We start from the raw sequence: 23226 nt of genomic DNA, 5'->3' as shown, positions 1-23226 counted from the left end.
CGAGCCTTACACTCGAACCCCGGCCAAGTTCCTTCGCCTGACTCTCCTACTAGGCTTAAGAAACTTGGTCTCCCTGCCGAGGTAAGGTCGAACGTTCTGCCGAGCCTTACACTCAAACTCGGGCCAAGTTCTTCGCGTGACTCCTAGTAGGCTTAAGAAGCTTGGTCTCCCTGCCGAGGTAAGGTCGAACGTCCGGCCGAGCCTTACACATGAGCTCCGGCCAAGTTCTTTTGCCTGATACTCCTACTAGGCTTAGGAAGCTTGGTCTCCCTGCCGAGGTAAGGTCAAACGTCCTGCCGAGCCTTACACTCGAACTCTGGCCAAGTCCCTTCGCCTGACTCTCCTACTAGGCTTAGGAAGCTTGGTCTCCCTGCCGAGGTAAGGCCGAACGTTCTGCCGAGCCTTACACTCGAACTCGGGCCAAGTCCCTTCGCGTGACTCCTACTCGGCTTAGGAAGCTTGGTCTCCCTGCTGAGGCAAGGTCGAACGTCCGGCCGAGCCTTACACATGAGCTCCGGACAAGTTCTTTTGCCTGATACTCCTACTAGGCTTAGGAAGCTTGGTCTCCCTGCCGAGGTAAGGTCAAACGTCCTGCCGAGCCTTACACTCGAACTCTGGCCAAGTCCCTTCGCCTGACTCTCCTACTAGGCTTAGGAAAGCTTGGTCTCCCTGCCGAGGCAAGGCCGAACGTCCTGCCGAGCCTTACACTCGAACTCGGGCCAAGTCCCTTCGCGTGACTACTACTAGGCTTAGGAAGCTTGGTCTCCCTGCCGAGGTAAGGTCGAACGACCTGCCGAGACTTAAACATGAGCTCCGGCCAATTCCCCTTGCCTGACTCTCCTACTAGGCTTAGGAAGCTTGGTCTCCCTGCCGAGGTAAGGTCGAACGTCCTGCCGAGCCTGACACTCGAACCCCGGCCAAGTTCCTTCGCCTGACTCTCCTACTAGGCTTAAGAAACTTGGTCTCCCTGCCGAGGTAAGGTCGAATGTCCTGCTGAGCCTTACACTCGAACCCCGGCCAAGTTCCTTCGCCTGACTCTCCGACTAGGCTTAGGAAGCTTGGTCTCCCTGCCGAGGTAAGGTCAAACGTCCTGCCGAGCCTTACACTCGAACCCCGGCCAAGTCCCCTCGCCTGACTCCTACTCGGCTTAGGAAGCTTGGTCTCCCTGCCGAGGTGAGGTTGAACAGTCTGCCGAGCCTTACACTCAAACTCGGGCCAAGTCCCTTCACGTGACTCCTACTAGGCATAGGAAGCTTGTTGTCCCTGCCGAGGTAAGGCCGAACGTCCTGCCGAGCCTTACACTCGAACTCGGGCCAAGTCCCTTCGCGTGACTACTACTAGGCTTAGGAAGCTTGGTCTCCCTGCCGAGGTAAGTTCGTATGTCCTGCCGAGCCTTACACTCGGACCCTGGACAAGTCCCCTCGCCTGACTCTCCTGCTAGGCTTAGGAAGCTCAGTCTCCCTGCCGAGGTAAGGTCGAACGTTCTGCCGAGCCTTACACTCGAACTCGGGCCAAGTCCCTTCGCGTGACTCCTACTCGGCTTAGGAAGCTTGGTCTCCTTGCCGAGGTAAGGTCGAACGACCTGCCGAGCCTTAAACATGAGCTCCGGCCAATTCCCCTTGCCTGACTCTCCTACTAGGCTTAGGAAGCTTGGTCTCCCTGCCGAGGTAAGGTCGAACGTCCTGCCGAGCCTTACACTCGAACCCCGGCCAAGTTCCTTCGCCTGACTCTCCTACTCGGGTTAAGAAACTCGGTCTCCCTGCCGAGGTAAGGTTGAACGTTCTGCCGAGCCTTACACTCAAACTCGGGCCAAGTTCTTCGCGTGACTCCTAGTAGGCTTAAGAAGCTTGGTCTCCCTGCCGAGGTAAGGTCGAACGTCCGGCCGAGCCTTACACATGAGCTCCGGCCAAGTTCTTTTGCCTGATACTCCTACTAGGCTTAGGAAGCTTGGTCTCCCTGCCGAGGTAAGGTCAAACGTCCTGCCGAGCCTTACACTCGAACTCTGGCCAAGTCCCTTCGCCTGACTCTCCTACTAGGCTTAGGAAGCTTGGTCTCCCTGCCGAGGCAAGGCCGAACGTCCTGCCGAGCCTTACACTCGAACTCGGGCCAAGTCCCTTCGCGTGACTACTACTAGGCTTAGGAAGCTTGGTCTCCCTGCCGAGGTAAGGTCGAACAACCTGCCGAGACTTAAACATGAGCTCCGGCCAATTCCCCTTGCCTGACTCTCCTACTAGGCTTAGGAAGCTTGGTCTCCCTGCCGAGGTAAGGTCGAACGTCCTGCCGAGCCTGACACTCGAACCCCGGCCAAGTTCCTTTGCCTGACTCTCCTACTAGGCTTAAGAAACTTGGTCTCCCTGCCGAGGTAAGGTCGAATGTCCTGCTGAGCCTTACACATGAGCTCCGGCCAAGTTCCTTCGCCTGACTCTCCGACTAGGCTTAGGAAGCTTGGTCTCCCTGCCGAGGTAAGGTCAAACGTCCTGCCGAGCCTTACACTCGAACCCCTTCCAAGTCCCCTCGCCTGACTCCTACTCGGCTTAGGAAGCTTGGTCTCCTCGCCGAGGTAAGGTTGAACAGTCTGCCGAGCCTTACACTCGAACTCCTGCCAAGTCCCTTCAGCTGACTCTCCTACTAGGCTTAGGAAGCTTGGTCTCCCTGCCGAGGTTAGGCCGAACGTCCTTCCGAGCCTTACACTCGAACCCCGGCCAAGTCCCTTTCGCCTGACTCCTACTCGGCTTAGGAAGCTTGGTCTCCCTGCCGAGGTAAGGTCGAACGTCCTGCCGAGCTTTACACATGAGCTCCGGCCAAGTCCACTTGCCTGACTCTCCTACTAGGCTTAGGAAGCATGGTCTCCCTGCCGAGGTAAGGTCAAACTTCCTGCCGAGACTTACACTCGAACCCCGGGCAAGTCCCTTCGCCTGACTCCTTCTCGGCATAGGAAGCTTGGTCTCCCTGCCGAGGTAAGGCCGAACGTCCTGCCGAGCCTTACACATGAGCTCCGGCCAAGTCCACTTGCCTGACTCTCCTACTAGGCTTAAGAAACTTGGTCTCCCTCCCGAGGTAAGGTCGAATGTCCTGCTGAGCCTTACACTCGAACCCCGGCCAAGTTCCTTCGCCTGACTCTCCGACTAGGCTTAGGAAGCTTGGTCTCCCTGCCGAGGTAAGGTCAAACGTCCTGCCGAGCCTTACACTCGAACCCCGGCCAAGTCCCCTCGCCTGACTCCTACTCGGCTTAGGAAGCTTGGTCTCCCTGCCGAGGTAAGGTTGAACAGTCTGCCGAGCCTTACACTCGAACTCGGGCCAAGTCCCTTCACGTGACTCCTACAAGGCATAGGAAGCTTGTTCTCCCTGCCGAGGTAAGGCCGAACGTCCTGCCGAGCCTTACACTCGAAACCCGGCCAAGTCCTTTCGCCTGACTCCTACACGGCTTAGGAAGCTTGGTATCCTTGCCGAGCTGAGGTCAAACATCTTGCCAATACTTACACTCGAACTCTGGCCAAGTCTCCTCGCCTGACTATCCTATTAGGCTTAGGAAGCTTGGTCTCCCTGCCGAGGTAAGGTCGAACGTCCGGCCAAGCCTTACACATGAGCTCCGGCCAAGTTCTTTTGCCTGATACTCCTACTAGGCTTAGGAAGCTTGGTCTCCCTGCCGAGGTAAGGTCAAACGTCCTGCCGAGCCTTACACTCGAACTCTGGCCAAGTCCCTTCGCCTGACTCTCCTACTAGGCTTAGGAAGCTTGGTCTCCCTGCCGAGGTAAGGCCGAACGTCCTGCCGAGCCTTACACTCGAACTCGGGCCAAGTCCCTTCGCGTGACTACTAGGCTTAGGAAGCTTGGTCTCCCTGCCGAGGTAAGTTCGTATGTCCTGCCGAGCCTTACACTCGGACCCTGGACAAGTCCCCTCGCCTGACTCTCCTGCTAGGCTTAGGAAGCTCAGTCTCCCTGCCGAGGTAAGGTCAAACGTTCTGCCAAGCCTTACACTCGAACTCGGGCCAAGTCCCTTCGCGTGACTCCTACTCGGCTTAGGAATCTTGGTCTCCGTGCTGAGGTAAGGTCGAACGTCCGGCCGAGCCTTACACATGAGCTCCGGCCAAGTTCTTTTACCTGATACTCCTACTAGGCTTAGGAAGCTTGGTATCCCTGCCAAGGTGAGGTCAAACATCTTGCCAAGACTTACACTCGAACTCTGGCCAAGTCCCCTAGCCTGACTATCCTATTAGGCTTAGGAAGCTTGGTCTCCCTGCCGAGGTAAGGTCGAATGTTCTGCCGAGCCTTACACTCGAACTCGGGCCAAGTCCCTTCGCGTGACTACTACTAGGCTTAGGAAGCTTGGTCTCCCTGCCGAGGTAAGGTCGAACGTCCGGCCGAGCCTTCCACATGAGCTCCGGCCAAGTTCTTTTGCCTGATACTCCTATTAGGCTTAGGAAGCTTGGTCTCCCTGCCGAGGTAAGGTCAAACGTCCTGCCGAGCTTTACACTCAAACTTCGGCCAAGTCCCCTCGCCAGACTCTTACTAGGCTTAGGAAGCTTGGTCTCCCTGCCGAGGTAAGGTCGAACGTCCTGCCGAGCCTTACACATGAGCTCCGGCCAAGTCCACTTGCCTGACTCTCCTACTAGGCTTAGGAAGCTTGGTCTCCCTGCCGAGGTAAGGCCGAACATCCTGCCGAGCCTTACACTCGAACCCCGGCCAAGTCGCTCGCCTGACTCTCCTACTAGGCTTAGGAAGCTTGGTCTCCCTGCCGAGGTAAGGTCGAACGTCCTGCCGAGCCTTACACTCGAACCCCGGCCAAGTCCCTTTGCCTGACTCCTAGTCGGCTTAGGAAGCTTGGTCTCCCTGCCGAGGTAAGGTCGAACGTCCTGCCGAGCCTTACACATGAGCTCCGGCCAAGTTCCTTCGCCTGACTCTCCTGCTAGGCTTAGGAAGCTTGGTCTCCTTGCCGAGGTAAGGCCGAACGTCCTGCCGAGCCTTACACTGGAACTCCGGCCAATTCCCCTCGCCTGACTCTCCTACTAGGCTTAGGAAGCTTTGTCTCGCTGCCGAGGTAAGGTCGAACATCCTCCCGAGCCATGCATTTGAACTCCGTCCAAGTCCCCTCGCCTGATTCTCCTATTAGGCTTAGGAAGCTCAGTCTCCCTGCCGAGGTACGGTCGAACGTTCTGCCGAGCCTTACACTCGAACTTGGGCCAAGTCCCTTCGCGTGACTCCTAGTAGGCTTAAGAGGCTTGGTCTCCCTGCCGAGGTAAGGTCGAACGTCCGGCCGAGCCTTACACATGTGCTCCTGGCCAGTCCTTTTGCCTCACTCTCCTACTAGGCTTAGGAAGCTTGGTCTCCCTGCCGAGGTAAGGTCGAACGTCCTGCCGAGCCTGACACTCGAACCCCGGCCAAGTTATTTCGCCTGACTCTCCTACTAGGCTTAGGAAGCTTGGTCTCCCTGCCGAGGTAAGGCCGAAGGTCCTGCCGAGCCTTACACTCGAACCCCGGCCAAATTCCTTCGCCTGACTCTCCGACTAGGCTTAGGAAGCTTTGTCTCCCTGCCGAGGTAAGGTCGAACATTTTGCCGAGCCTTACATTCGAACTCCTACCAAGTCCCCGCGCCTGACTCTCCTACTAGGCTTAGGAAGCTTGGTCTCCCTGCCGAGGTAAGATCGAACGTCTGGCCGAGCCTTACACATGAGCTCCGGCCAAGTCCCTTCGCCTGACTCTCCTACTAGGCTTAGGAAGCTTGGTCTCCCTGCCGAGGTAAGGTCAAACGTCCTGCCGAGCCTTACACTCGAACCCCTTCCAAGTCCCCTCGCCTGACTCCTACTCGGCTTAGGAAGCTTGGTCTCCTCGCCGAGGTAAGGTTGAACAGTCTGCCGAGCCTTACACTCGAACTGTGGCCAAGTCCCTTCAGCTGACTCTCCTACTAGGCTTAGGAAGCTTGGTCTCCCTGCCGAGGTAAGGTCGTATGTCCTGCCGAGCCTTACACTCGGACCCTGGACAAGTCCCCTCGCCTGACTCTCCTGCTAGGCTTAGGAAGCTCAGTCTCCCTGCCGAGGTAAGGTCGAACGTTCTGCCAAGCCTTACACTCCAACTCGGGCCAAATCCCCTCGCCTGACTATCCTATTAGGCTTAGGAAGCTTGGTCTCCGTGCTGAGGTAAGGTCGAACGTCCGGCCGAGCCTTACACATGAGCTCCGGCCAAGTTCTTTTGCCTGATACTCCTACTAGGCTTAGGAAGCTTGGCATCCCTGCCAAGGTGAGGTCAAACATCTTGCCAAGACTTACACTCGAACTCTGGCCAAGTCCCCTAGCCTGACTATCCTATTAGGCTTAGGAAGCTTGGTCTCCCTGCCGAGGTAAGGTCGAATGTTCTGCCGAGCCTTACGCTCGAACTCGGGCCAAGTCCCTTCGCGTGACTACTACTAGGCTTAGGAAGCTTGGTCTCCCTGCCGAGGTAAGGTCGAACGTCCGGCCGAGCCTTCCACATGAGCTCCGGCCAAGTTCTTTTGCCTGATACTCCTATTAGGCTTAGGAAGCTTGGTCTCCCTGCCGAGGTAAGGTCGAAGGTCCTGCCGAGCTTTACACTCAAACTTCGGCCAAGTCCCCTCGCCAGACTCCTACTAGGCTTAGGAAGCTTGTTCTCCCTGTCGAGGTAAGGTGGAACGTCCTGCCATGATTTACACTAAAACTGCGGCCAAGTCCCCTCCCCTGACTGTCCTACTAGACTTTGGAAGCTTGGTCTCCCTGCCGAGGTAAGGTCGAACGTCCTGCCGAGCTTTACACTCGAACTCCGACCAAGTTCCCTCGCCTGACTCTCCTACAAGGGTTAGGAAGCTTGGTCTCCCTGCCGAGGTAAGGTGGAACAGTCTGCCGAGCCTTACACTCGAACTCGGGCCAAGTCCCTTCGCGTGACTCCTACTAGGCTTAGGAAGCTTGGTCTCCCTGCCGAGGTAAGGCCGAACGTCCTGCCGAGCCTTACACTTGAACCCCAGCCAAGTCCCTTCGCCTGACTCCTACTCGGCTTTGGAAGCTTGGTCTCCCTGCCGAGGTAAGGTCGAATGACCTGCCGAGCCTTAAACATGAGCTCCGGCCAATTCCCCTTGCCTGACTCTCCTACTAGGCTTAGGAAGCTTGGTCTCCCTGCCGAGGTAAGGTCGAACGTCCTGCCGAGCCTTACACTCGAACCCCGGCCAAGTTCCTTCGCCTGACTCTCCTACTAGGCTTAAGAAACTTGGTCTCCCTGCTGAGGTAAGGTCGAACGTCCGGCCGAGCCTTACACATGAGCTCCGGCCAAGTTCTTTTGCCTGATACTCCTACTAGGCTTAGGAAGCTTGGTCTCCCTGCCGAGGTAAGGTCAAACGTCCTGCCGAGCCTTACATTCGAACTCTGGCCAAGTCCCTTCGCCTGACTCTCCTACTAGGCTTAGGAAGCTTGGTCTCCCTGCCGAGGTAAGGCCGAACGTCCTGCCGAGCCTTACACTCGAACTCGGGCCAAGTCCCTTCACGTGACTACTCCTAGGCTTAGGAAGCTTGGTCTCCCTGCCGAGGTAAGTTCGTATGTCCTGCCGAGCCTTACACTCGGACCCTGGACAAGTCCTCTCGCCTGACTCTCCTGCTAGGCTTAGGAAGCTCAGTCTCCCTGCCGAGGTAAGGTCGAACGTTCTGCCGAGCCTTACACTCGAACTCGGGCCAAGTCCCTTCGCGTGACTCCTACTCGGCTTAGGAAGCTTGGTCTCCCTGCCGAGGTAAGGTCGAACGACCTGCCGAGCCTTAAACATGAGCTCCGGCCAATTCCCCTTGCCTGACTCTCCTACTAGGCTTAGGAAGCTTGGTCTCCCTGCCGAGGTAAGGTCGAACGTCCTGCCGAGCCTTACACTCGAACCCCGGCCAAGTTCCTTCGCCTGTCTCTCCTACTAGGCTTAAGAAACTTGGTCTCCCTGCCGAGGTAAGGACGAAGGTCCTGCCGAGCTTTACACTCGAACCCCGGCCAAGTTCCTTCGCCTGACTCTCCTACTAGGCTTAGGAAGCTTGGTCTACCTGCCGAGGTAAGGTCGAACATTTTGCCGAGCCTTACATTCGAACTCCGTCCAAGTCCCCTCGCCTGACTCTCCTACTAGGCTTAGGAAGTTTGGTCTCCCTGCCGAGGTAAGGTCGAACGTTCTGCCGAGCCTTACACTCGAACTCAGCCCAAGTCCCTTCGCGTGACTCCTAGTAGGCTTAAGAAGCTTGGTCTCCCTGCCGAGGTAAGGTCGAACGTCTGGCCGAGCCTTACACATGAGCTCCGGCCGAGTACCTTCGCCTGACTCTCCTACTAGGCTTAGGAAGCTTGGTCTCCCTGCCGAGGTAAGGTCAAACGTCCTGCCGAGCCTTACACTCGAACCCCGGCCAAGTCCCCTCGCCTGATTCCTACTCGGCTTAGGAAGCTTGGTCTCCCTTCCGAGGTAAGGTTGAACAGTCTGCCGAGCCTTACACTCAAACTCGGGCCAAGTCCCTTCACGTGACTCCTACTAGGCATAGGAAGCTTGTTCTCCCTGCCGAGGTAAGGCCGAACGTCCTGCCGAGCCTTACACTCGAAACCCGGGCAAGTCCCTTCGCCTGACTCCTACACGGCTTAGGAAGCTTGGTATCCCTGCCGAGGTGAGGTCAAACATCTTGCCAATACTTACACTCGAACTCTGGCCAAGTCCCCTCGCCTGACTATCCTATTAGGCTTAGGAAGCTTGGTCTCCCTGCCGAGGTAAGGTCGAACGTCCTGCCGAGCTTTACACTCGACCTCCGACGAAGTCCCCTCGCCTGACTATCCTACTAGGCTTAGGAAGCTTGGTCTCCCTGCCGAGGTAAGTTCGTATGTCCTGCCGAGCCTTACACTCGGACCCTGGACAAGTCCCCTCGCCTGACTCTCCTGCTAGGCTTAGGAAGCTCAGTCTCCCTGCCGAGGTAAGGTCGAACGTTCTGCCGAGCCTTACACTCGAACTCGGGCCAAGTTCTTTTGCCTGATACTCCTATTAGGCTTAGGAAGCTTGGTCTCCCTGCCGAGGTAAGGTCAAACGTCCTGCCGAGCTTTACACTCAAACTTCGGCCAAGTCCCCTCGCCAGACTCCAACTAGGCTTAGGAAGCTTGTTCTCCCTGTCGAGGTAAGGTGGAACGTCCTGCCATGATTTACACTAAAACTGCGGCCAAGTCCCCTCCCCTGACTGTCCTACTAGACTTTGGAAGCTTGGTCTCCCTGCCGAGGTAAGGTCGAACGTTCTGCCGAGCCTTACACTCGAACTGGGGCCAAGTCCCTTCGCGTGACTACTACTAGGCTTAGGAAGCTTGGTCTCCTAGCCGAGGTAAGGTCGAACGTTCTGCCGAGCCTTACACTCGAACTCGGGCCAAGTCCCTTCGCGTGACTACTACTAGGCTTAGGAAGCTTGGTCTCCCTGCCGAGGTAAGGTCAAACGTCCTGCCGAGCTTTACACTCAAACTTCGGCCAAGTCCCCTCGCCAGACTCCTACTAGGCTTAGGAAGCTTGGTCTCCCTGCCGAGGTAAGGTCGAACGCCCTACCGAGCCTTACACATGAGCTCCGTCCAAGTCCACTTGCCTGACTCTCCTACTAGGCTTAGGAAGCTTGGTCTCCCTGCCGAGGTAAGGTCGAACGTCCTGCCGAGCCTTACACTCGAACCCCGGCCAAGTTCCTTCGCCTGACTCTCCTACTAGGCTTAGGAAGCTTGGTCTCCCTGCCGAGGTAAGGTCGAACGTCCTGCCGAGCCTTATACTCGAACCCCGGCCAAGTCCCTTCGCCTGACTCCTACTCGGCTTAGGAAGCTTGGTCTCCCTGGTGAGGTAAGGTCGAAGGTCCTGCCGAGCTTTACACATGAGCTCCGGCCAAGTCCCTTTGCCTGACTCCTACTCGGCTTAGGAAGCTTGGTCTCCCTGCCGAGGTAAGGTCGAACGTCCTGCCGAGCTTTACACATGAGCTCCGGCCAAGTCCACTTGCCTGACTCTCCTACTAGGCTTAGGAAGCTTGGTCTCCCTGCCGAGGTAAGGTCGAACGTCCTGCCGAGCCTTACACTCGAACCCCGGCCAAGTTCCTTCGCCTGACTCTCCTGCTAGGCTTAGGAATCTTGGTCTCCTTGCCGAGGTAAGGCCGAACGTCCTGCCGAGCCTTACACTCGAACTCCGGCCAAGTCCCTTCGCCTGACTCTCCTACTAGGCTTAGGAAGCTTGGTCTCCCTGCCGAGGTAAGGTCGAATGTCGTGCCGAGCATTACACTCGAACTCGGGCCAAGTCCCTTCGCGTGACTCCTACTCGGCTTAGGAAGCTTGGTCTCCCTGCCGAGGTAAGGTCGAACGTTCTGCCGAGCCTTACACTTGAACTCGGGCCAAGTCCCTTTGCGTGACTCCTATTATGCTTAGGAAGCTTGGTCTCCCTGCCGAGGTAAGGTCGAACGTCCTGCCGAGCCTTACACATGAGCTCCGGCCAAGTTCTTTTGCCTGATAATCCTACTATGCTTAGTAAGCTTGGTCTCCCTGCCGAGGTAAGGTCAAACGTCCTGCCGAGCCTTACACTCGAACTCTGGCCAAGTCCCTTCGCCTGACTCTCCTACTAGGCTTAGGAAGCTTGGTCTCCCTGCCGAGGTAAGGTCGAACGTCCGGCCGAGCCTTACACATGAGCTCCGGCCAAGTTCTTTTGCCTGATAATCCTACTATGCTTAGTAAGCTTGGTCTCCCTGCCGAGGTAAGGTCAAACGTCCTGCCGAGCCTTACACTCGAACTCTGGCCAAGTCCCTTCGCCTGACTCTCCTACTAGGCTTCGGAAGCTTGGTCTCCCTGCCAAGGTAAGGCCGAACGTCCTGCCGAGCCTTACACTCGAACCCCGGCCAAGTCCTTTCGCCTGACTCCTACTCGGCTTCGGAAGCTTGGTCTCCCTGCTGAGGTAAGGTCGAACAGTCTGCTGAGCCTTACACTCGAACTCGGGCCAAGTCCCTTCGCGTGACTCCTACTAGGCTTAGGAAGCTTGGTCTCCCTGCCGAGGTAAGGTCAAACGTTCTGCCGAGCCTTACACTCGAACTCCGACCAGGTCCCTTTGCCTGACTCTCCTACTAGGCTTAGGAAGCTTGTTCTCCCTGTCGAGGTAAGGTGGAACGTCCTGCCATGATTTACACTAAAACTGCGGCCAAGTCCCCTCCCCTGACTGTCCTACTAGACTTTGGAAGCTTGGTCTCCCTGCCGAGGTAAGGTCGAACGTCCTGCCGAGCTTTACACTCGAACTCCGACCAAGTTCCCTCGCCTGACTCTCCTACAAGGGTTAGGAAGCTTGGTCTCCCTGCCGAGGTAAGGTGGAACAGTCTGCCGAGCCTTACACTCGAACTCGGGCCAAGTCCCTTCGCGTGACTCCTACTAGGCTTAGGAAGCTTGGTCTCCCTGCCGAGGTAAGGCCGAACGTCCTGCCGAACCTTACACGCGAACTCTGGCCAAGTCCCTTCGCGTGACTCCTATTAGGCTTAGGAAGCTCGGTCTCCCTGCTGAGGTAAGGTCGAACGTCCTGCCGAGCCTTAAACATGAGCTCCGGCCAATTCCCCTTGCCTGACTCTCCTACTAGGCTTAGGAAGCTGGATCTCCCTGCCGAGGTAAGGTCGAACGTCCTGCCGAGCCTTACACTCGAACCCCGGCCAAGTTCCTTCGCCGGACTCTTCTACTAGGCTTAGGAAGCTTGGTCTCCTTACCGAGGTAAGGTCGAAGGTCCTGCCGAGCCTTACACTCGAACCCCGGCCAAGTTCCTTCGCCTGACTCTCCTACTAGGCTTAGGAAGCTTGGTCTCCCTGCCGAGGTAAGGTCGAACGTCTGGCCGAGCCTTACACTCGAACTCCGGGCATGTGCCTCTGCCTGACTCTTCTACTAGGCTTAGGAAGCTTGGTCTCCTTACCGAGGTAAGGTCGAACGTCCTGCCGAGCCTTACACTCGAACTCGGGCGAAGTCCCTTCGCGTGACTCCTACTAGGCTTAGGAAGCTTGGTCTCCCGGCCAAGGTAAGGCCGAACGTCCTGCCGAACCTTACACGCGAACTCTGGCCAAGTCCCTTCGCGTGACTCCTATTAGGCTTAGGAAGCTCGGTCTCCCTGCCGAGGTAAGGTCGAACGTCCTGCCGAGCCTTACACATGAGCTCCGGCCAAGTCCACTTGCCTGACTTTCCTACTAGGCTTAGGAAGCTTGGTCTCCCTGCCGAGGTAAGGTCGAACGTCCTGCCGAGCCTTACTCTCGAACCCCGGCCAAATTCCTTCGCCTGACTCTCCTACTCGGCTTAGGAAGCTTGGTCTCCCTGCCGAGGTGAGATCAAACGTCCTGCCGAGCCTTACATTCGAACTTCGGCCAAGTCTTTTCGCCTGACTCCTACTCGCCATAGGAAGCTTGGTCTCCCTGGCGAGATAATGTCGAACAGTCTGCCGAGCCATACACTCGAACTCGGGCCAAGTCCTTTTGCCTGACTCTTCTACTAGGCTTAGGAAGCTTCGTCTCCCTGCCGAGGTAAGGTCGAACGTCCTGCCGAGCTTTACACTCGACCTCCGACGAAGTCCCCTCGCCTGACTCTCCTACTAGGCTTAGGAAGCTTGGTCTCCCTGCCGAGGTAAGTTCGTATGTCCTGCCGAGCCTTACACTCGGACCCTGGACAAGTTTCCTCGCCTGACTCGCCTGCTAGGCTTAGGAAGCTCAGTCTCCCTGCCGACGTAAGGTCGAACGTTCTGCCGAGCCTTACACTCGAACTCCGACGAAGTCCCCTCGCCTGACTCTCCTACTAGGCTTAGGAAGCTTGGTCTCCCTGCCGAGGTAAGTTCGTATGTCCTGCCGAGCCTTACACTCGTACCCTGGACAAGTCCCCTCGCCTGACTCTCCTGCTAGGCTTAGGAAGCTCAGTCTCCCTGCCGAGGTAAGGTCGAACGTTCTGCCGAGCCTTACACTCGAACCCAGGCAAGTCCCTTCGCCTGAGTCCTACTCGGTTTAGGAAGCTTGGTCTCCCTGCCGAGGTAAGGTCGAACGTTCTGCCGAGCCTTACACTCGAACTCTGGCCAAGTCCCTTCGCCTGACTCTCCTACTAGGCTTCGGAAGCTTGGTCTCCCTGCCAAGGTAAGGCCGAACGTGCTGCCGAGCCTTACACTCGAACCCCGGCCAAGTCCTTTCGCCTGACTCCTTCTCGGCTTCGGAAGCTTGGTCTCCCTGCTGAGGTAAGGTCGAACAGTCTGCTGAGCCTTACACTCGAACTCGGGCCAAGTCCCTTCGCGTGACTCCTACTAGGCTTAGGAAGCTTGGTCTCCCTGCCGAGGTAAGGTCAAACGTTCTGCCGAGCCTTACACTCGAACTCCGACCAGGTCCCTTTGCCTGACTCTCCTACTAGGCTTAGGAAGCTTGTTCTCCCTGTCGAGGTAAGGTGGAACGTCCTGCCATGATTTACACTAAAACTGCGGCCAAGTCCCCTCCCCTGACTGTCCTACTAGACTTTGGAAGCTTGGTCTCCCTGCCGAGGTAAGGTCGAACGTCCTGCCGAGCTTTACACTCGAACTCCGACCAAGTTCCCTCGCCTGACTCTCCTACAAGGGTTAGGAAGCTTGGTCTCCCTGCCGAGGTAAGGTGGAACAGTCTGCCGAGCCTTACACTCGAACTCGGGCCAAGTCCCTTCGCGTGACTCCTACTAGGCTTAGGAAGCTTGGTCTCCCTGCCGAGGTAAGGCCGAACGTCCTGCCGAGCCTTACACTTGAACCCCAGCCAAGTCCCTTCGCCTGACTCCTACTCGGCTTTGGAAGCTTGGTCTCCCTGCCGAGGTAAGGTCGAATGACCTGCCGAGCCTTAAACATGAGCTCCGGCCAATTCCCCTTGCCTGACTCTCCTACTAGGCTTAGGAAGCTTGGTCTCCCTGCCGAGGTAAGGTCGAACGTCCTGCCGAGCCTTACACTCGAACCCCGGCCAAGTTCCTTCGCCTGACTCTCCTACTAGGCTTAAGAAACTTGGTCTCCCTGCTGAGGTAAGGTCGAACGTCCGGCCGAGCCTTACACATGAGCTCCGGCCAAGTTCTTTTGCCTGATACTCCTACTAGGCTTAGGAAGCTTGGTCTCCCTGCCGAGGTAAGGTCAAACGTCCTGCCGAGCCTTACACTCGAACTCTGGCCAAGTCCCTTCGCCTGACTCTCCTACTAGGCTTAGGAAGCTTGGTCTCCCTGCCGAGGTAAGGCCGAACGTCCTGCCGAGCCTTACACTCGAACTCGGGCCAAGTCCCTTCACGTGACTACTCCTAGGCTTAGGAAGCTTGGTCTCCCTGCCGAGGTAAGTTCGTATGTCCTGCCGAGCCTTACACTCGGACCCTGGACAAGTCCTCTCGCCTGACTCTCCTGCTAGGCTTAGGAAGCTCAGTCTCCCTGCCGAGGTAAGGTCGAACGTTCTGCCGAGCCTTACACTCGAACTCGGGCCAAGTCCCTTCGCGTGACTCCTACTCGGCTTAGGAAGCTTGGTCTCCCTGCCGAGGTAAGGTCGAACGACCTGCCGAGCCTTAAACATGAGCTCCGGCCAATTCCCCTTGCCTGACTCTCCTACTAGGCTTAGGAAGCTTGGTCTCCCTGCCGAGGTAAGGTCGAACGTCCTGCCGAGCCTTACACTCGAACCCCGGCCAAGTTCCTTCGCCTGTCTCTCCTACTAGGCTTAAGAAACTTGGTCTCCCTGCCGAGGTAAGGACGAAGGTCCTGCCGAGCTTTACACTCGAACCCCGGCCAAGTTCCTTCGCCTGACTCTCCTACTAGGCTTAGGAAGCTTGGTCTACCTGCCGAGGTAAGGTCGAACATTTTGCCGAGCCTTACATTCGAACTCCGTCCAAGTCCCCTCGCCTGACTCTCCTACTAGGCTTAGGAAGTTTGGTCTCCCTGCCGAGGTAAGGTCGAACGTTCTGCCGAGCCTTACACTCGAACTCAGCCCAAGTCCCTTCGCGTGACTCCTAGTAGGCTTAAGAAGCTTGGTCTCCCTGCCGAGGTAAGGTCGAACGTCTGGCCGAGCCTTACACATGAGCTCCGGCCGAGTACCTTCGCCTGACTCTCCTACTAGGCTTAGGAAGCTTGGTCTCCCTGCCGAGGTAAGGTCAAACGTCCTGCCGAGCCTTACACTCGAACCCCGGCCAAGTCCCCTCGCCTGATTCCTACTCGGCTTAGGAAGCTTGGTCTCCCTTCCGAGGTAAGGTTGAACAGTCTGCCGAGCCTTACACTCAAACTCGGGCCAAGTCCCTTCACGTGACTCCTACTAGGCATAGGAAGCTTGTTCTCCCTGCCGAGGTAAGGCCGAACGTCCTGCCGAGCCTTACACTCGAAACCCGGGCAAGTCCCTTCGCCTGACTCCTACACGGCTTAGGAAGCTTGGTATCCCTGCCGAGGTGAGGTCAAACATCTTGCCAATACTTACACTCGAACTCTGGCCAAGTCCCCTCGCCTGACTATCCTATTAGGCTTAGGAAGCTTGGTCTCCCTGCCGAGGTAAGGTCGAACGTCCTGCCGAGCTTTACACTCGACCTCCGACGAAGTCCCCTCGCCTGACTATCCTACTAGGCTTAGGAAGCTTGGTCTCCCTGCCGAGGTAAGTTCGTATGTCCTGCCGAGCCTTACACTCGGACCCTGGACAAGTCCCCTCGCCTGACTCTCCTGCTAGGCTTAGGAAGCTCAGTCTCCCTGCCGAGGTAAGGTCGAACGTTCTGCCGAGCCTTACACTCGAACTCGGGCCAAGTTCTTTTGCCTGATACTCCTATTAGGCTTAGGAAGCTTGGTCTCCCTGCCGAGGTAAGGTCAAACGTCCTGCCGAGCTTTACACTCAAACTTCGGCCAAGTCCCCTCGCCAGACTCCAACTAGGCTTAGGAAGCTTGTTCTCCCTGTCGAGGTAAGGTGGAACGTCCTGCCATGATTTACACTAAAACTGCGGCCAAGTCCCCTCCCCTGACTGTCCTACTAGACTTTGGAAGCTTGGTCTCCCTGCCGAGGTAAGGTCGAACGTTCTGCCGAGCCTTACACTCGAACTGGGGCCAAGTCCCTTCACGTGACTACTACTAGGCTTAGGAAGCTTGGTCTCCTAGCCGAGGTAAGGTCGAACGTTCTGCCGAGCCTTACACTCGAACTCGGGCCAAGTCCCTTCGCGTGACTACTACTAGGCTTAGGAAGCTTGGTCTCCCTGCCGAGGTAAGGTCAAACGTCCTGCCGAGCTTTACACTCAAACTTCGGCCAAGTCCCCTCGCCAGACTCCTACTAGGCTTAGGAAGCTTGGTCTCCCTGCCGAGGTAAGGTCGAACGCCCTACCGAGCCTTACACATGAGCTCCGTCCAAGTCCACTTGCCTGACTCTCCTACTAGGCTTAGGAAGCTTGGTCTCCCTGCCGAGGTAAGGTCGAACGTCCTGCCGAGCCTTACACTCGAACCCCGGCCAAGTTCCTTCGCCTGACTCTCCTACTAGGCTTAGGAAGCTTGGTCTCCCTGCCGAGGTAAGGTCGAACGTCCTGCCGAGCCTTATACTCGAACCCCGGCCAAGTCCCTTCGCCTGACTCCTACTCGGCTTAGGAAGCTTGGTCTCCCTGCTGAGGTAAGGTCGAAGGTCCTGCCGAGCTTTACACATGAGCTCCGGCCAAGTCCCTTTGCCTGACTCCTACTCGGCTTAGGAAGCTTGGTCTCCCTGCCGAGGTAAGGTCGAACGTCCTGCCGAGCTTTACACATGAGCTCCGGCCAAGTCCACTTGCCTGACTCTCCTACTAGGCTTAGGAAGCTTGGTCTCCCTGCCGAGGTAAGGTCGAACGTCCTGCCGAGCCTTACACTCGAACCCCGGCCAAGTTCCTTCGCCTGACTCTCCTGCTAGGCTTAGGAATCTTGGTCTCCTTGCCGAGGTAAGGCCGAACGTCCTGCCGAGCCTTACACTCGAACTCCGGCCAAGTCCCTTCGCCTGACTCTCCTACTAGGCTTAGGAAGCTTGGTCTCCCTGCCGAGGTAAGGTCGAATGTCGTGCCGAGCATTACACTCGAACTCGGGCCAAGTCCCTTCGCGTGACTCCTACTCGGCTTAGGAAGCTTGGTCTCCCTGCCGAGGTAAGGTCGAACGTTCTGCCGAGCCTTACACTTGAACTCGGGCCAAGTCCCTTTGCGTGACTCCTATTATGCTTAGGAAGCTTGGTCTCCCTGCCGAGGTAAGGTCGAACGTCCTGCCGAGCCTTACACATGAGCTCCGGCCAAGTTCTTTTGCCTGATAATCCTACTATGCTTAGTAAGCTTGGTCTCCCTGCCGAGGTAAGGTCAAACGTCCTGCCGAGCCTTACACTCGAACTCTGGCCAAGTCCCTTCGCCTGACTCTCCTACTAGGCTTAGGAAGCTTGGTCTCCCTGCCGAGGTAAGGTCGAACGTCCGGCCGAGCCTTACACATGAGCTCCGGCCAAGTTCTTTTGCCTGATAATCCTACTATGCTTAGTAAGCTTGGTCTCCCTGCCGAGGTAAGGTCAAACGTCCTGCCGAGCCTTACACTCGAACTCTGGCCAAGTCCCTTCGCCTGACTCTCCTACTAGGCTTCGGAAGCTTGGTCTCCCTGCCAAGGTAAGGCCGAACGTCCTGCCGAGCCTTACACTCGAACCCCGGCCAAGTCCTTTCGCCTGACTCCTACTCGGCTTCGGAAGCTTGGTCTCCCTGCTGAGGTAAGGTCGAACAGTCTGCTGAGCCTTACACTCGAACTCGGGCCAAGTCCCTTCGCGTGACTCCTACTAGGCTTAGGAAGCTTGGTCTCCCTGCCGAGGTAAGGTCAAACGTTCTGCCGAGCCTTACACTCGAACTCCGACCAGGTCCCTTTGCCTGACTCTCCTACTAGGCTTAGGAAGCTTGTTCTCCCTGTCGAGGTAAGGTGGAACGTCCTGCCATGATTTACACTAAAACTGCGGCCAAGTCCCCTCCCCTGACTGTCCTACTAGACTTTGGAAGCTTGGTCTCCCTGCCGAGGTAAGGTCGAACGTCCTGCCGAGCTTTACACTCGAACTCCGACCAAGTTCCCTCGCCTGACTCTCCTACAAGGGTTAGGAAGCTTGGTCTCCCTGCCGAGGTAAGGTCGAACAGTCTGCCGAGACTTACACTCGAACTCGGGCCAAGTCCCTTCGCGTGACTCCTACTAGGCTTAGGAAGCTTGGTCTCCCTGCCGAGGTAAGGCCGAACGTCCTGCCGAACCTTACACGCGAACTCTGGCCAAGTCCCTTCGCGTGACTCCTATTAGGCTTAGGAAGCTCGGTCTCCCTGCTGAGGTAAGGTCGAACGTCCTGCCGAGCCTTAAACATGAGCTCCGGCCAATTCCCCTTGCCTGACTCTCCTACTAGGCTTAGGAAGCTGGATCTCCCTGCCGAGGTAAGGTCGAACGTCCTGCCGAGCCTTACACTCGAACCCCGGCCAAGTTCCTTCGCCGGACTCTTCTACTAGGCTTAGGAAGCTTGGTCTCCTTACCGAGGTAAGGTCGAAGGTCCTGCCGAGCCTTACACTCGAACCCCGGCCAAGTTCCTTCGCCTGACTCTCCTACTAGGCTTAGGAAGCTTGGTCTCCCTGCCGAGGTAAGGTCGAACGTCTGGCCGAGCCTTACACTCGAACTCCGGGCATGTGCCTCTGCCTGACTCTTCTACTAGGCTTAGGAAGCTTGGTCTCCTTACCGAGGTAAGGTCGAACGTCCTGCCGAGCCTTACACTCGAACTCGGGCGAAGTCCCTTCGCGTGACTCCTACTAGGCTTAGGAAGCTTGGTCTCCCGGCCAAGGTAAGGCCGAACGTCCTGCCGAACCTTACACGCGAACTCTGGCCAAGTCCCTTCGCGTGACTCCTATTAGGCTTAGGAAGCTCGGTCTCCCTGCCGAGGTAAGGTCGAACGTCCTGCCGAGCCTTACACATGAGCTCCGGCCAAGTCCACTTGCCTGACTTTCCTACTAGGCTTAGGAAGCTTGGTCTCCCTGCCGAGGTAAGGTCGAACGTCCTGCCGAGCCTTACTCTCGAACCCCGGCCAAATTCCTTCGCCTGACTCTCCTACTCGGCTTAGGAAGCTTGGTCTCCCTGCCGAGGTGAGATCAAACGTCCTGCCGAGCCTTACATTCGAACTTCGGCCAAGTCTTTTCGCCTGACTCCTACTCGCCATAGGAAGCTTGGTCTCCCTGGCGAGATAATGTCGAACAGTCTGCCGAGCCATACACTCGAACTCGGGCCAAGTCCTTTTGCCTGACTCTTCTACTAGGCTTAGGAAGCTTGGTCTCCCTGCCGAGGTAAGGTCGAACGTCCTGCCGAGCTTTACACTCGACCTCCGACGAAGTCCCCTCGCCTGACTCTCCTACTAGGCTTAGGAAGCTTGGTCTCCCTGCCGAGGTAAGTTCGTATGTCCTGCCGAGCCTTACACTCGGACCCTGGACAAGTTTCCTCGCCTGACTCGCCTGCTAGGCTTAGGAAGCTCAGTCTCCCTGCCGACGTAAGGTCGAACGTTCTGCCGAGCCTTACACTCGAACTCCGACGAAGTCCCCTCGCCTGACTCTCCTACTAGGCTTAGGAAGCTTGGTCTCCCTGCCGAGGTAAGTTCGTATGTCCTGCCGAGCCTTACACTCGTACCCTGGACAAGTCCCCTCGCCTGACTCTCCTGCTAGGCTTAGGAAGCTCAGTCTCCCTGCCGAGGTAAGGTCGAACGTTCTGCCGAGCCTTACACTCGAACCCAGGCAAGTCCCTTCGCCTGAGTCCTACTCGGTTTAGGAAGCTTGGTCTCCCTGCCGAGGTAAGGTCGAACGTTCTGCCGAGCCTTACACTCGAACTCTAGCCAAGTCCCTTCGCCTGACTCTCCTACTAGGCTTCAGAAGCTTGGTCTCCCTGCCAAGGTAAGGCCGAACGTGCTGCCGAGCCTTACACTCGAACCCCGGCCAAGTCCTTTCGCCTGACTCCTACTCGGCTTCGGAAGCTTGGTCTCCCTGCTGAGGTAAGGTCGAACAGTCTGCTGAGCCTTACACTCGAACTCGGGCCAAGTCCCTTCGCGTGACTCCTACTAGGCTTAGGAAGCTTGGTCTCCCTGCCGAGGTAAGGTCAAACGTTCTGCCGAGCCTTACACTCGAACTCCGACCAGGTCCCTTTGCCTGACTCTCCTACTAGGCTTAGGAAGCTTGTTCTCCCTGTCGAGGTAAGGTGGAACGTCCTGCCATGATTTACACTAAAACTGCGGCCAAGTCCCCTCCCCTGACTGTCCTACTAGACTTTGGAAGCTTGGTCTCCCTGCCGAGGTAAGGTCGAACGTCCTGCCGAGCTTTACACTCGAACTCCGACCAAGTTCCCTCGCCTGACTCTCCTACAAGGGTTAGGAAGCTTGGTCTCCCTGCCGAGGTAAGGCCGAACGTCCTGCCGAACCTTACACGCGAACTCTGGCCAAGTCCCTTCGCGTGACTCCTATTAGGCTTAGGAAGCTCGGTCTCCCTGCTGAGGTAAGGTCGAACGTCCTGCCGAGCCTTAAACATGAGCTCCGGCCAATTCCCCTTGCCTGACTCTCCTACTAGGCTTAGGAAGCTGGATCTCCCTGCCGAGGTAAGGTCGAACGTCCTGCCGAGCCTTACACTCGAACCCCGGCCAAGTTCCTTCGCCGGACTCTTCTACTAGGCTTAGGAAGCTTGGTCTCCTTACCGAGGTAAGGTCGAAGGTCCTGCCGAGCCTTACACTCGAACCCCGGCCAAGTTCCTTCGCCTGACTCTCCTACTAGGCTTAGGAAGCTTGGTCTCCCTGCCGAGGTAAGGTCGAACGTCTGGCCGAGCCTTACACTCGAACTCCGGGCATGTGCCTCTGCCTGACTCTTCTACTAGGCTTAGGAAGCTTGGTCTCCTTACCGAGGTAAGGTCGAACGTCCTGCCGAGCCTTACACTCGAACTCGGGCGAAGTCCCTTCGCGTGACTCCTACTAGGCTTAGGAAGCTTGGTCTCCCTGCCGAGGTAAGGCCGAACGTCCTGCCGAACCTTACACGCGAACTCTGGCCAAGTCCCTTCGCGTGACTCCTATTAGGCTTAGGAAGCTCGGTCTCCCTGCCGAGGTAAGGTCGAACGTCCTGCCGAGCCTTACACATGAGCTCCGGCCAAGTCCCCTTGCCTGACTCTCCTACTAGGCTTAGGAACCTTGGTCTCCCTGCCGAGGTAAGGTCAAACGTCCTGCCGAGCCCTACATTCGAACCCCGCCCAAGTCCGTTCGCCTGACTCTCCTACTAGGCTTAGGAAGCTTGGTCTCCCTGCTGAGGTAAGGCCGAACGTCCTGCCAAGCTTTACACTCAAACTCTGGCCAAGTCCCCTCGCCTGACTCTCCTACTAGGATTAGGAACCTTGGTCTCCCTTCCGCGGTAAGGTCGAACGTCTTGCCGAGCCTTACCCTCGAACTCCGGCCAATTCCCTTCGCCTGACTTCTCCTAGGCTTAGGAAGCTTGGTCTCCCTGACGAGGTAAGGTCAAATGTCTTGCCAAGACTTACACTCGAACTCCGGCCAAATCACCTCGCCTGACTATCCTATTAGGCTTAGGAAGCTTGGTCTCCCTGCCGAGGTAAGTCCGAACGTCCTGCCGAACCTTACACTCGAACCCCGGCCAAGTCCCCTCGCCTGACTCCTACTCGGCTTAGGAAGCTTGGTCTCCCTGCCGAGGTAAGGTCGAACGTCCTGCCGAGCCTTACACATGAGCTCCGGCCAAGTCCCCTTGCCTGACTTTCCTACTAGGCTTAGGAAGCTTGGTCTCCCGGCCAAGGTAAGGTCAAACGTCTTTCCAAGACTTACAGTTGAACTCCGGCCAAGTCCCCTCACCTGACTATCCTATTAGGCTTAGGAAGCTTGGTCTCCATACCGAGGTAAGGTCAAACTTCCTGCCGAGCCTTACACTCGAACTCTGGCCAAGTCCCTTCGCCTGACTCTCCTACTAGGCTTAGGAAGCTTGGTCTCCCTGCCGAGGTAAGGCCGAACGTCCTGCCGAGCCTTACACTCGAACCCCGGCAAAGTCCCTTCGCCTGACTCCTACTCGGCTTAGGAAGCTTGGTCTCCCTGCCGAGGTAAGGTCGAAGGTCCTGCCGAGCCTTACACATGAGCTCCGGCCAAGTCCACTTGCCTGACTTTCCTACTAGGCTTAGGAAGCTTGGTCTCCCTGCCGAGGTAAGGTCGAACGTCCTGCCGAGCCTTACTCTCGAACCCCGGCCAAATTCCTTCGCCTGACTCTCCTACTCGGCTTAGGAAGCTTGGTCACCCTGCCGAGGTGAGATCAAACGTCCTGCCGAGCCTTACATTCGAACTTCGGCCAAGTCTTTTCGCCTGACTCCTACTCGCCATAGGAAGCTTGGTCTCCCTGGCGAGATAATGTCGAACAGTCTGCCGAGCCATACACTCGAACTCGGGCCAAGTCCTTTTGCCTGACTCTTCTACTAGGCTTAGGAAGCTTGGTCTCCCTGCCGAGGTAAGGCCGAACGTCCTGCTGAGCCTTATACTCGAACCCAGGCAAGTCCCTTCGCCTGAGTCTTACTCGGATTAGGAAGTTTGGTCTCCCTGCCGAGGTAAGGCCGAACGTCCTGCCGAGCCTTACACATGAGCTCCGGCCAAGTCCCCTTGCCTGACTCTCCTACTAGGCTTAGGAAGCTTGGTCTCCCTGCCGAGGTAAGGTCAAACGTCCTGCCGAGCCTTACTCTCGAACTCCGGCCATGTCCCTTTGCCTGACTCTTCTACTAGGCTTAGGAAGCTTGTTCTCCCTGCCGAGGTAAGGCCGAACGTCCTGCCGAGCCTTACACTCGAAACCCGGCCAAGTCCCTTCGCCTGACTCCTACACGGCTTAGGAAGCTTAGTATCCCTGCCGAGGTGAGGTCAAACATCTTGCCAATACTTACACTCGAACACAGGCCATGTCCCCTCGCCTGACTATCCTATTAGGCTTAGGAAGCTTGGTCTCCCTGCCGAGGTAAGGTCGAACGTCCTGCCGAGCTTTACACTCGACCTCCGACGAAGTCCCCTCGCCTGACTCTCCTACTAGGCTTAGGAAGCTTGGTCTCCCTGCCGAGGTAAGTTCGTATGTCCTGCCGAGCCTTACACTCGGACCCTGGACAAGTTTCCTCGCCTGACTCGCCTGCTAGGCTTAGGAAGCTCAGTCTCCCTGCCGACGTAAGGTCGAACGTTCTGCCGAGCCTTACACTCGAACTCCGACGAAGTCCCCTCGCCTGACTCTCCTACTAGGCTTAGGAAGCTTGGTCTCCCTGCCGAGGTAAGTTCGTATGTCCTGCCGA

This window comes from Lonchura striata, chromosome W (genome assembly GCF_050655825.1).
Source record: "Lonchura striata isolate lonStrDom1 chromosome W, ASM5065582v1, whole genome shotgun sequence".
In the NCBI taxonomy this organism is placed as follows: domain Eukaryota; kingdom Metazoa; phylum Chordata; class Aves; order Passeriformes; family Estrildidae; genus Lonchura; species Lonchura striata.
This window is presented reverse-complemented; position numbering follows the sequence as displayed.